The 13,156-nt window shown below is 40.6% G+C and overlaps 1 protein-coding gene across 3 annotated transcripts in view; it reads right to left on the reverse strand.

Annotated features, from left to right (window-relative positions):
* The window catches only part of BICC1 (BicC family RNA binding protein 1), a 321,158-nt gene that overhangs the window by 255,065 nt on the left and 52,937 nt on the right, over positions 1–13,156 (reverse strand). The gene's annotated exons all lie outside the window — the stretch shown is intronic.

Genomic DNA, 13,156 nt, shown 5'->3' on the forward strand with positions numbered 1-13,156 from the left:
CCAGGCCAACTGGGACACATTACTTTTATGACCTATGTATTAGCTATCTCTGGCTGTGTAACAAGTTACCCCAATGTTAACAGTTCAAACCAACAAACATTATTTGTGGATTTCTGTGGGTCAGAAATCCAAGCATAAATTTGCTGGGTGACTCTGGCTCAAAAGCTCTCACAAAACTACAATCAATGTGTCAACTGGTCTCATTCAAAGACTCAAGTGAGAAACAATCCACTTCCAAGTCACTCATGTCATTATTAGCGGGATCCAGTTACCCTTGGGCTGTTGGGCTAAGGTCCTCAGTTCCTTGCTGGGTGCTGGCTGGAAGCCTCCCCCAATTGCTTCTACATGGGCCTCTCTTAGGGCAACACAACTTGGCAGCTGGTTTCCACCAGAATGAGCAAGAAAGAAAACAAAAGAGAGTGAGTGCCCAAGCCACAATCTTTTTTCTTTTTTTTTTTTTTTTTTGTGGACTAATCTCAGAAGTGGCATAACATCACATTTTCAATACTCTATTCATTGGAGGCAAGTCACTTGGTCCAGTCCACACTGGAAGGGAAGGGATTACACTAGGGCATGAACACCAGGAGTCAGGAATCATTAGTGCCAACTTAGAAGCTGCCTACCCCAACCTGGAACCAAATATTTTACCCCTTATTAAAAATGGGCATAAAGTAGCTCACCCAACGGTGGTTGTAAAGATCAATGAATATCTTATAAAGCATTTAATTTATTTGGTACCAGAAATATAGTAAGCACTCAGTACTTAATGGATATTACTTTTAATAATTGCTTTCTGCATAACTAGAGAAATTGAGAATTCTACTTGAGAAAGAAGACACAATCCTGTATCTGAAAGAAGATAAAGATTGAGATGAGATTAGCAGTGTATTTTCTGAAACTCTCTGAACCCTGACCCTTCCTCCCCATCCCCACAAAGAAAAAACAAACAGACAGAACAACTAATTTGAAAAACCAAAACCTACCAAGAATATACACAAGAAAACTAGATGACTACGTATCCCCACAAACTTCAGAAAAGAGGCTGATTGAGACAGCATCAAGAGAAACCCCAAACTTCCATCACCAACCAATTGGAAAGCACCGATTGCTAATCTGAAATTCAACTGAACTGAGTGAATGTCCTGCCGGAACCAATTTGTTGGTTCTAAAGCAGTCTAGAACCCAAAAGTACGCAAAACGAAGAAATCAAAGATCCCTTAAGAGCAGGGTCTATCTCTTTATCTTTATATCCCAGGCACTTAACAACCTTGAGGCGCTGGAGACACTCAATAAAGTGAAGGAATTAATGTTCCACTGTCCAATAAAACTGAATAAAAAGTGAAAAAACAAAACAATCAAGAGTTCAGTTCAAGCATAAAAGAACTAATATGATTTCTTTCTTGTTTTTTTTTTTTCTCAAGTGGCTGGCTGTTTTGACTTGTAGACATGGTTCTTAAATAATTGCTTTTATAGACTTTAAAAGGAGAGCCACTTCAAGGAAGAAATAAAAAAATAGAAGTAGAAAAAGAGAATAACCCTTGGTATACAGTGCCTATTCACACTTTAGAGCCATTTACTACCAGCTTGATGCATCTGACAGGATGCAAAGTTGGGATAAATGTTCAAATTCTCAAGTCAGATAATGCAACCTTTCCCTCGATATATATTTTTTTAATTGACATATGAATTTCTTCTATTTTGTTTTTTTTTCTATTAACAAGGTTTTTAAAATAATTTTGGAAACTGCTGCTATTGGTTTATTGACAAATCAGTTAAATTTACTTACTAAGCCTAGATTGATGGAAAATTAGATTACCATGAACTTATGCTTACTTCCTGTCTTTTTCACAGGCTTCTTTGGCTTATGGTTATGAATTAATAGCTCATCACTGGAGAAATGGGAATGTCCAGATTTCCTTCAGCACCCTGTGACTGCAAAATGGGAATCACGTGCATATCCAAGCCCTCCCTATGCTGGATTAAGCATTGTCTCTGAGCTACAAACTCACCCTTTTATTTTTGTGTTTTTCCTAAGGAGAAGCATAGAAAAATCCTTTTAAAAATTTAATAAAAAGTTTTAGAGACTATCTTGGAACTATTCTGAAGCTAATAAATGCCTACACTCCTTTCTTCCCCCTTCTATAGCTCCTCCACTATATGCTTTGCTTTCTGAGCTTCGTTGTCTGGACTTGAGCTTTCCTCTCCCTTCTTCCTTCCCCTTCCATCTCCTCTACTACCACTGACTTGAGGGAAAATGAGAATGGGAATTCTAACAACTCCCTTTGGAAAAAAAGTGGGTCTCAGCTAGAGAGGAACCAGCAATTGTTCCTGACTTTATCCAGGACCCTGATGCGTTCACAAAGAAATTTAACTGTTAGAACCTGTACAGGTAATCCTGGCTATTCTGACCTATTCCAATTAATACACCCACTGGTTTCTGAGAACAAGGCAACAGGATTACTAAATAAGGGCTGCTGTGAAACTGTAGAGGAGTATGTTTTTGCTGTAAAAAGCCAGGTCACCATAAGAAAGACTGTAGAAAACTGAAATTGGATTTACAAAGAGAAAACAAACAGAAGCCAACATAGGGATGCTCCGAGGACTGTCCAAACTCGCCCTTTAATATTCCACTCCATGAAGCTAGGACTGGGGCTCTGCAAATGCCATTTCTCTTTTGCAAGAGCACTTCCTGTTAGGTTCTGCAGATGGAAGCAATAAAGGGAGCTGAGAAAGATGGAGGAAGAAAAGGGGATCTGCTCCTTCCCTGTGCCCCCTGTTCCTGTCATGGCTGCCCCAGCATGTCCCTTTGCCCCAGCAGCAAAGTTTAGTTCCAGTTTTGAGCTTTCAATCTCTGCCAGTGCTGGCCTCATACTCAGAGGTACAGCAGCAGGTGACTACAACCTTGTCCCCAGTTTTTGGGGGTGGGGTAGGGGGTGGCTCCATATTTTGCTAATCTAACTCTTCCCTTTGCTCCCCCAGCCATGAGGGTCACAGTTGCTTTCCACGTGTATTTATCTGCATTCTCTTAATGTTCTCCTTTTGCCCAAATGCAATGCTGTTTAATCAATTTCCTTTACTCGATTCTCTGTTAAAAATTACTAGTGTGTTATTGTTGGTTTTGTTTTCTTAATTGGCCTCTGATGCCTTGATTGTGGTTGTGAATATATAATTCAAAAGTAAGAAAACAAGGATTCAGCTGACTGTGACTGCAAATGGAGGGTCACATTTATCGTTAACCGAGCACTTCCTCACCTGCTACAGCAGGGGTTTAGTACTATCTCAAAGCCTTCCTCACACAGCAGCTGTTAGCACAATCCATTGTGAGGCACCCACAGTGTAACGTTCTAGCTCCCATGTGTCCACGTCTACTGCTCATAAACTGCTTTGAAGACGCCTCAGTGCTAATGCTTATGCCAAATGCATAGTAACTGGATGCCTCCAAAGCAGCCAGTTCTCCAGGATTTGCTGGGTCTTGAACATACACTAGTGACCTGGTGCACAAAATTTGTGCACATTAAAAGGGTATTAATTAGAGGAAATAATTTAATATTGCTATTTGCCCTTTCTCTATAATAGAAGTGTCAGAGATGAAAGAAAATTAGTAAAATATATATGAAAACCTTCCTCCTGTTAGAGTCTGGGGCTCACCACGGGACCCAGAGTCAAGTCCCCGCCCACCCACATGAACCTAAAATTGCATGAGACCCAGACCTGGCCGCCGCCCCCTACATTGGGCTACATCCAGACCCGGCCAGTCCCACCCTTGTCAAGCCCTGCCGGACAGGAGGCATAGCCTCAGGTCCCCTGGCCCAGCGCCAAGACGGGGGGCATGGCCTGAGGTCCCCCAGCCCAGACTGGGGTGGGGGGCATGGCCTGAGATCCCCTGTCAATCCCCACGGGGGTGGGGGAGGGCATAGCCTCAGGTCTCTGCTGATTGTTCTTTAAAGCTCCTTATGGGAACTTGGCCTCAGCTGTGGGTGCAGCCATCTTTTGGGATGGAGTGATGGTCAATTTGCATATTCCCTCTTTATTATATAGGATAGGAAATGCCAACACTTCCAACCAGTGACATGAAAAAATGTGTACACCATATAGGTTAGGTTGCAAAAGCAGATTTCAGAACAATATTTATGCATTATATTATAAATATATGCTCTTTTTTAAAATCTTGATTATAAAATGAGGGTTTGAGAAGTTGGATGTACATGTATTAAAGTTAACAGTGATTATCTCTGGGTCAATGAGATTATAAATTATTTCTTTGTTTATTTATATTTTCTATTTTATATTCTAAGAAAATATATATTATTTTACATTTTAAAATTTAAGCATATACATATTGAACCTCAGATGATCAGACAGACATTTTGTGAAATAATAATTATTACTCATCTTCCTACCAAAGAGAATTAAATTGAATTAGAATTTTCTTCTGAGAAGTAGAAGGCTGGGGAGGGTTGGGGGGGTGAGGTAAGAGATCAACCAAAGGACTTGTATGCATGCAAATAAGCATAACCAATGGACACAAGACACTGGGGCGGGGGGTAGTGAGGGTATGTGCTGGGGGGTAGGGAAAGTGGGGGAAGGTCAATGGGGAAAAAAGGAGACATATGTATTACTATTTGCAATACTTTAAACAATAAAATAAAATTTAAAAAATAATAATAATTTTTTAAAAGAAAATATTTTTTAAAAAAACAAAACCTCAAGCTATCAATGTCATCATTCATGAAGCATAATCCAACCAGTTCCCTACCCTGTTTCATAACTTGTATAAAGATTAGCTTTAAGTTGCTTGGTATTTAAAGTCCCGAAAATAGTATCCCAAAGTGTAGCCCATTTAATCTATTAAACATGTGACTATACTGTTTCATGGTTTATAAATATGAGATACTGACCCTTGTACCTCAAATTTTTTTAATAAAGAGTTTGGATCTATCCATAAAGATCATAAAACTGAAAGTAAAAGATACTGCTTTTTAAAAATCAGCTAAATTCATTTGTCTGGGAAGCTGTTTATTCAATATGTGATTTCTGGTCTGGTTTCACCCATTTTTCTGTTTTTGGCATCAATGGAACCTTTTATTGTATACCACATAATTACAACCATTTCTAGCCAGCCAACACATATTATTTGTGCCAAGGGAAAATAGGTACCTTGGTTTTTCTGTCATAAATGTGACGAGGTTTTTTGTTACATTTCAGAGATTTTTACCCAAAACTTTCTTTTATTTTCTTAGGATGATAGTGTTGTTAATCACTTATTTGAGGGTTACAAAATTTGAGACATTAGCTACCTTTAAAATTTATTTTCTATTTGCATTTTGATAGTGAAATAAATATATTTGTAAATCTGCCCCTACTTTAAGACAAGGTGTCACTTGAAAATTAAAATCTGCAAGAAGTGAATTGGGGTGAGAAGGCTGATTATTCTAATTCAAAAGCGATACTCCCATATCACAAACTTCGTGACAGAAAAGAGAGAGAGAGGGTGGTGGTAGCTTGCAAAACAAGAAGGGGGGGGAAATGCTTAAACCTTAAGTGTTAAATGTTTGTAGAAAAGTAAAAGTTATCTGAAATTATAAGTCTATGAAAAGGCAATATGATACATATTTCATTTATAAAAAATACTGTACAGCTCAATTTTTAGGGGAACATATAATATGGAAATCCACTTTCATCCATAGTGGAAACTGTTCTTCACTTGTTAGCACATTGGACAAATTGAGTGTCTGCCTTGGTTCAAGTCACTTTGCAAAATAGTCACTGGATAAGCGTCGGAGCTATGGCCTAGCCTGCCTTCAGATGAAAAATCAGGAATCTATTAGCATCATCCAAAAGAAATTTATTAAGCCCTTTAAAGTTGTTGGTGGCTTCCGTGAGACCCACGTTTTATGGTTCTTAGGCAAAGCTAGTCCTGGGGGTGGTGGGTGTGGATGGGCCCAGGATGGTCTGCTGGGAGCAGTCATGACCCATGAGTCATCTTTTGTCTTGCCAGAGTCATATCAAATGTCAGAAGAGTATCTCCAAATGTGCAGCTGAGTGAGTAGCATGGAATTTTACTATGGATATTGAATGTTTATACTCAGAAACTGTCCCATGTCCAAATGGTCCCATCTATCTGCAATTTGGCAGGGAGAACTTGTACCAACTGCAAAGAAAAATTTGAGATCACTGAGCTTTTTTTTTTTTTTTAATTGCCATTGAGTTAGAAAATGATGAGTTGCCCTAACTGGTTTGGCTCAGTGGATAGAGCGTCAGCCTGCGGACTGAAAGGTCCCAGGTTCGATTCCAGTCAAGGGCATGTACCTTGGTTGCGGGCACATTCCCAGTAGGGGGCGTGCAGGAGGCAGCTGATCGATGTTTCTCTCTCATCCATGTTTCTAACTCTATACTCCCTTCCTCTCTGTAAAAATTCAATAAAATTTATTTTTTAAAAAATGATGAGTTGAAAAACCAAGGGATCACTAAAGGGACAATGTTTATTTCTTCATTTAATGGTATCTATCAGATAACCATTTTTGTATGGATGATTTTATTTATTATTTTTAAAGTGTTTTTCTTTTTTAGAGAGAGAGAAAGGAAGGAAGAGGGAGACAGAAACATCGACGAGAGAAAGAGAAAGATTGGTCAGCTGCCTCCTACACACCTCCTCCTGGCGATGGAGCCTAAAACCTGAGTATGTGCCCTGACTGGGAACCAAAAGGGTGACCTTTTGGTGTATGGGACAATGTTCAATCAACTGAGCCACACCAGCCAGGGCTCAGAAGGTGACTTTAATGTGATTAATAAGAAGCATTTATTGATAGCTTACAATGTTACCTGATTTATTGCTCACAACAACCTTTTGAAATAGATTCTTTTACCATGACCCCCTTATACATGAGTTGAGAAACCTGAAGCACAGGAAGGGAAAGCAATTTAACCAACCACACACAGCTCATAAGCATCAAAGCCGACCCACTCACTACACAATGCAGCCTAATATTTATTTTGAATGCTCTGTTTTTCTAATCCATGGATGCTTTAAAGGTTAACTTTTTTAAAAAAACTTGATTCAAGTTTTGTTTTGTTTTTTCTGGAACATTAACATATTCCATCTGCCAGGTTTCCAATTGATGAGTTTCTATATATAGGCCTCACCTTATTGTACCTCTCACATAGTTTGAACAGTTTACTCTTCTGAGCAAGTACAAAAGAAGCTATTTTCAAGCCTTATTTGAGAAGAATTTTTTTTCCATAGGCTACTTTTGTAGCAGATCATGAGACTCTCAAAATAGAATAAAAACAGTGAAGTTCAAACCAATTTGGTTAATAGAAGCTAGAAGTATGCATAATTGAGGATGGTTTAACTTTTCCTCTTTGTACACCTCAGAAACATCTGAAAAGATTTAACCTTCTCCAAAAAAATGCTCACCTTTGGGCTGAAACCAAGTAGAAAGAACTTGTTCCAAAGGAAGCATTTTTTAAAATTCTGAGTGAATTAAACAAGGCAATTGCCTGGAATCTGGTTGCATACAAAGCTACATTTAGCGCCCACACATGCTCTAGTATTGGCTTCCTGCGCAGTCAGCACTGATAGTTATTATTCTATAAAATAAAGGTTTGCCTCTCAAGGCTGTAAATCCTGAGACCACCTCAGAACCTTTAATGGACTTCATCTCTTAAGCAGAGCTACACAGCCTTCTTTTTCTTTTGGTGCAGGATTTAAGGGGTGGTGGAGAAAGATATTGCAATACTTCCCCATCTCCCAACCCAGTCCCATATCCGATGGCAACTTTATTATATCCTCCATGGAAAGCAATTGATACCCTGTCAATAATATATGCTGTGTTTCCATTTCCTTGATTTAAAATTTCACCAGCTTAAAAATAGTTTTGGGCTGTGGAGAAGGAAATAGAAGAACGACTACAACATAAATTATTAAATGAACACACTGATTGTGAGGCATGACTAGATATCAGTTACATTCATTTATGAAAAAGTATGCCTTAGAATGGAAGAGACTTGAGTATTTGTTGAATTGAATTAAACTGAAATAAAAGCCCTCCAAAGAATTAGAACTAGAAGACACGAAGCCCCCCACCCTCCCCTGTTTCTCTTAAGTTACATCAAAGATGGTAGCCATTATGCCACACCCTTTCCTAAGAGAATCTACTGCCACCCTTGGCCTCTACTGCATCCCTAATCACACTTGATTGTATTATGAGTGGACATTTGACACTGGGCCAATCACTTTTTTTTTTTTTATCCTAGGTATTTAAAATCGGGACACTGAACACGACTAGCAATTAGCAATTTCAGACATTAATATCAGGCTCTAGCCTGTTTGGCAGAGCATAGGCCTGTGAACTGAAGGGTCCTGGGTTCAATTCCGGTCAAGGGCACCTACCTCAGTTGCAGGCTCAATTGGGATTCGTGTGGGAGGCAGCCAATTGATGTGTCTCTCTCACATCGATGTTTCTTTCTCTCTGTCTCTCCACCTCCCTCTTACTCTCTCTAAAAATCAATGAAAAAATATCCTCCAGGCAGGATTAACAAACAAACAAACAAACAAAAATCTGGGTCAGTGTCAAGCTCCTGGCCAATGTCATCACGTGTAAGTTAAAGTTAGGGGAGGGCAGGGATTCCCAGTGTGCATAGAAGAGCCTAAAGCAGACCATGCTTCCTTTGAGAGGTAGTGGAACAGCCTCAGTTCCCAGCTTTTTACACCCATGACCTGCTCAACTCGGAGGTTCTTCATTTGTTGCCCTTTGCCAATTCTAGCCTTAAAATTAACTCTCTTTTTTTTTTCTAAAATAACTTGACTAGACTATTTTTTATTTTTATTTTTAACAAAACAGTCCCATTTTCCATTCTCAAGCCATTATTAGTTGCCTTTCTGGCCGCCTGCAGCAATGTAATGTTCATGAATGCCAGTGATATCTGCTATAATGTTACATCGCAAGATCCAAACAAACAAGCGAAGCTCAATGACTTGCCCAAGGTTTTATCATCTAAGCCAGAGCTGGGTCCGAATCCACGTTTTCTTTAGCACCTAACGAAGCGAAGTTGGTCCTTCTCTGCCTACTTCTGACCGAAAGCTGCACTCACTTGGAGGTAAATATTGGTTGTTCTCAAATTATCTTCCCAAAGTTTGTCAGTACACAGTTTCTTACAGAAATAATATTTTTCATGGTGGCTGAATTTCAAGATTAGGCCTGTTTTACCTATCATGAATCTGAAACCCTCTTTGTTTGTTAAGAAAATAGTGCAATACAATACTGTAGTAATGATAGTTATTAAACAAAACAGTAAGTTGAATAAGAACTCTTTTTATGTATTTTTGGAGGTTTGGTTTGAGGAAGAACAGATTTTATTGGAGGTTTTGTGCTGGTTCCTTAGGGCACGTGTGGGTATTTTCAAAGGGTTTTTAGGGTTCCAGGAAACCAGCTCTGTTCCATTATGCCTAACTATACCCCAAAAGTTAACACCATCAATAAAAAATCTGAACTGATAAGCCCCAAACTGTTATCAGCGGTTGCCTCTTGATGGTGAGGTTATTAGACTCTCCCTCCTTCATACATTTTTACAGTGTTTAAACTTTTCAAGCCACCATGCATTACTCTTTATAATCTGAATGAAAATCCAAAAATCTCTTCAGTTTCCTCTTCCTGGATACTGTTGTCTTATTAGCCTGGATACTGTTGTCTTATTAGTCTCCTGTACTTACTATTTATGATCAAAGTTATTTTTTTATTCACAAATAGAAGAAAGAGTGCACTTTATCATGTAGAGGTGGACAGAGAGGAGAATAAATAGGATTTAAGCTATGTGAGAGATCTGTCTGAGCAGGAAAAAGGAAGGAGGTGGAGGAGGAGGAGAAGAGGAAGAAGAAGAAGAAGAAGAAGAAGAAGAAGAAGAAGAAGAAGAAGAAGAAGAAGAAGAAGAAGAAGAAGAAGAAGAAGAAGAAGAAGAAGAAGAAGAAGAAGAAGAAGTTGTTCTCTGCCTTAAAAGCCCTAGAATGGCTTTCGGGAACAAAGGGGTTACATGTGAGTTGCCTTCAGGAAGACAAGAGGTACAATCAGTGCACATGAGATTGGGGTGTCACAAGGCGGGTGCACAGACCAGGGGAAATGTCTATGTAGACAACAGAACCAGCCTTCAATGAAGATGAAGGCAGAAGAGAATGGGAAGACACTTCCCCTCCTCCCTCCCTCCCTTCCTCCCTCCCCCCTCCCCCGCTCCTCCAGTGTGCCCACGGAATGACTTCACTGACCTTCTTTCAGCGCAAAAAGGATCATTTACGCTCTGGGAAAATACATGGAAGTGAAGAATGCAAACAGCTTGAGAGAGTCACACCTTAAAGCCATGCTATTGGCAGTAATTCATATTACAACCTACAAAGGTAGGGAGAATAAATGTTGTTATAAGGGTGAAAGAATGTAATAGAGTGCTTGATGAGGGAGAAGAGGGACTGCCACAAGAAAATAATGTTTAAAAGGCTATCATTTATCAAATATTTGTTATGTGTCTGACATCGTGAAGTACAATAAATTGTGGGCATCGCTCTATTTCATCTTCTTAATGTCCCTACGGGCGATGAACAAACTGTGGTTCAAGAGGCCCAAGCTCACGTGGCTAAAGCGGCAGCACAGAGATGCAAAGAAGAGCGTCCCTGCAAAGGGAGGGAAGAAGAAAGGGAGGGAGGGAGGGAGGGAGGGAGGGAGGGAGGGAGGGAGGGAGGGAGGGAGGGAGGGAGGGAGGGAGGGAAGGGAAGGGAAAGGAAAGAAAAGGGAAGGAGGGAGGGAAAATGTTCTGTCCACAAAACTAAACCACTCTAATACTTACTGACTCCCCCAGGCCATGATCTACGTGTGTCTCCATCCTCTCTCTGGTTGTGTGACTGGGCACTTTTTCACAGGACACAGCTCTTATCACTCTTGGTCCTTCCAGACCCAAACAGATCCTTTTGCTTGGGGCTCCCAAGCCAGTGTAATTTTTAAGTCATTTTTGGGAAGTAATGAGCCCATGGATATGCTCTAATTATTCATTCGGACCCACTGCTCCCCAATCACATGTGATGGGGCCAAAGTCACCTAGCATGGAAGGCCCATTTCCTCATCAGTAGAATGGAAACACCGGGTCCAGGTGTCACTGGAAAATCAAACTCCTCCCTCGCTCTTGGGAGCGGGGTGGCTCTTGGGGTACTGCTGAAATGAGCGCTTTCAGAAGCCGCCAGGGGAGAATGAGATTGGAAAAGGCTTTATTTGCATGGAGTTAGATTCCTTGAGTTGCCAACCCCCATGACCCTTAAACTAGCCCTGAAAGAGGTGCAGCTGGGGATGCAGCAAAGCCAAAAGCAAGGCCAGTGTCCAGGGCTTCCAGTCCATGTTGCAGCCGGCTCTAGTTCAGCATCAGTTAATTGAAGTCTACAGTCCTTGGATCTCACAAGACCGTGAGCCTCGTGGGCACAGCGGAGCTCATCCCCTGCAGCAGAAGTCCCAAGAGGGCCAGAGGGCCAAGGGCCAAAGGCAAAGAGCAGGAGCTCCTTGGTTCAGAAGTTTAAATATTCAGGGTTTACGCCCTTGCAATGGCCATGCCTATTTTGGCCACTGACTCCCTCCCAGGTATGACTGACAGGCAGGTAGGCACCTTCCCACATCACTCAGACCTCACTGGGCATGCGTCCAAACTGCCTTTGTCCAGTCCCTTCCCCCAATCAATCAGCAGGGAACAGACTTGGGGAGGGTTCAATTAGCAAAGCTGAATAAATGGCATGCCTGTATTATCCAGTCTTCCCTTTACTCCTTTCCTGTTAATAATAACCAGATTATTGTAACAGTATCACAATAATCACTAAGATCCTTTCTCAATAAATAAATAAATGGGGCAGCAACTATGAAGGTAAGTGGAATAAGTAGTCAATATATTATCTTTTAGACACTTTCTGTAATGACACCGTATTCTCTCTCTCCTCCCTCTCCCTCTCTCTCACACGTGCACGCACACATGTACACACCCACACAAGTTGAAGACATCATGATTTTAATATGCACCATTCCTTTATGTACCACTAATAAAGAAAAATGCTGCCAACTAAACCATGACATACCATTGATGTATGATGCATCCTATTCAGAGATGTTAAACTGCAAAACACCATGGGTCCTAGAATCAGTGAAATGTAGTGTTTGACGTGCTGGGAGGCTCCTACTTGTTACGTAAAACCCTACACGTTATTGTCATTTGCTACAATATACCCGGGCTACACTATCACATAGAGCAAAGTTCCTTCTTACTTCTCCGTTTACATCCCCCTTTCTATCTGTCAAGGGCTATTCATGCCCTCACTCCAGGCTCCCAAAGCCTCAAGCTCCCACCTGATTCCCAAATGTCTCCAAAGCTTTCTGGAAGTATCTCTTACTTCTAACCATGATAATATTTACTTTTCTAGCTCCCCTATCCCTTTGAAAATAACTCAGGCTCTTAAGTCTTACTAAGTGATTGGAATCAAATTTATGATGTAGTTATAGCTAGCGTTTTCATAGTGGGCAGTAAAATGTTCAGATATCAGATTTTCATCTAAATGTAGGCTTTCTTACAAAAGAAACCAATGTGCATTTATTGAGGAATAAAGAGGGTGGTATATGGAGAGGAAGAGTTTTGTTCCCTTCAACTCATTCTGCTTTGATCACTACGTATTGCCTCAAATATGTAAGCCTGGGTGGCCCGGCTGCCTTCTTACCACAGGGGCTACCAAAAGTCTGGGGAGAAACCTCACTTTCCTATGTCTCCTGCAGGAAGAGGCAAAGTCTCAGAAATAAAGTCAATCCAAACAGCTACCACGACCACCACAGCCGCGCTGCGGCACCCTCCTCCTCTCCCCACTCTCCCTCCTCCTCTCCATCACCACCATCATCATCAAAAATCCCCGGAATAAAAGTAATTCCTTTCCTCGGTAATCTGTATAGGAACCCAATGTCTATACTTTGAATACGAATCTCATTTCCAGCTGTACCCTAATTTTGGAACCTTATTTATTTTTATTTCTATATTAATTTGTGGTAGTAGATATACTTTGGAGAGGCATTTTACCTTTTCTTTCCATAAGAATGGCATTCATGAATGAGCTCTTTACACCTTTTTAGCACTTTTCTCCATTTAGAAAGTCCTT

The sequence above is a fragment of the Cnephaeus nilssonii genome (assembly GCF_951640355.1).
Source record: "Cnephaeus nilssonii genome assembly, chromosome: 16".
In the NCBI taxonomy this organism is placed as follows: domain Eukaryota; kingdom Metazoa; phylum Chordata; class Mammalia; order Chiroptera; family Vespertilionidae; genus Cnephaeus; species Cnephaeus nilssonii.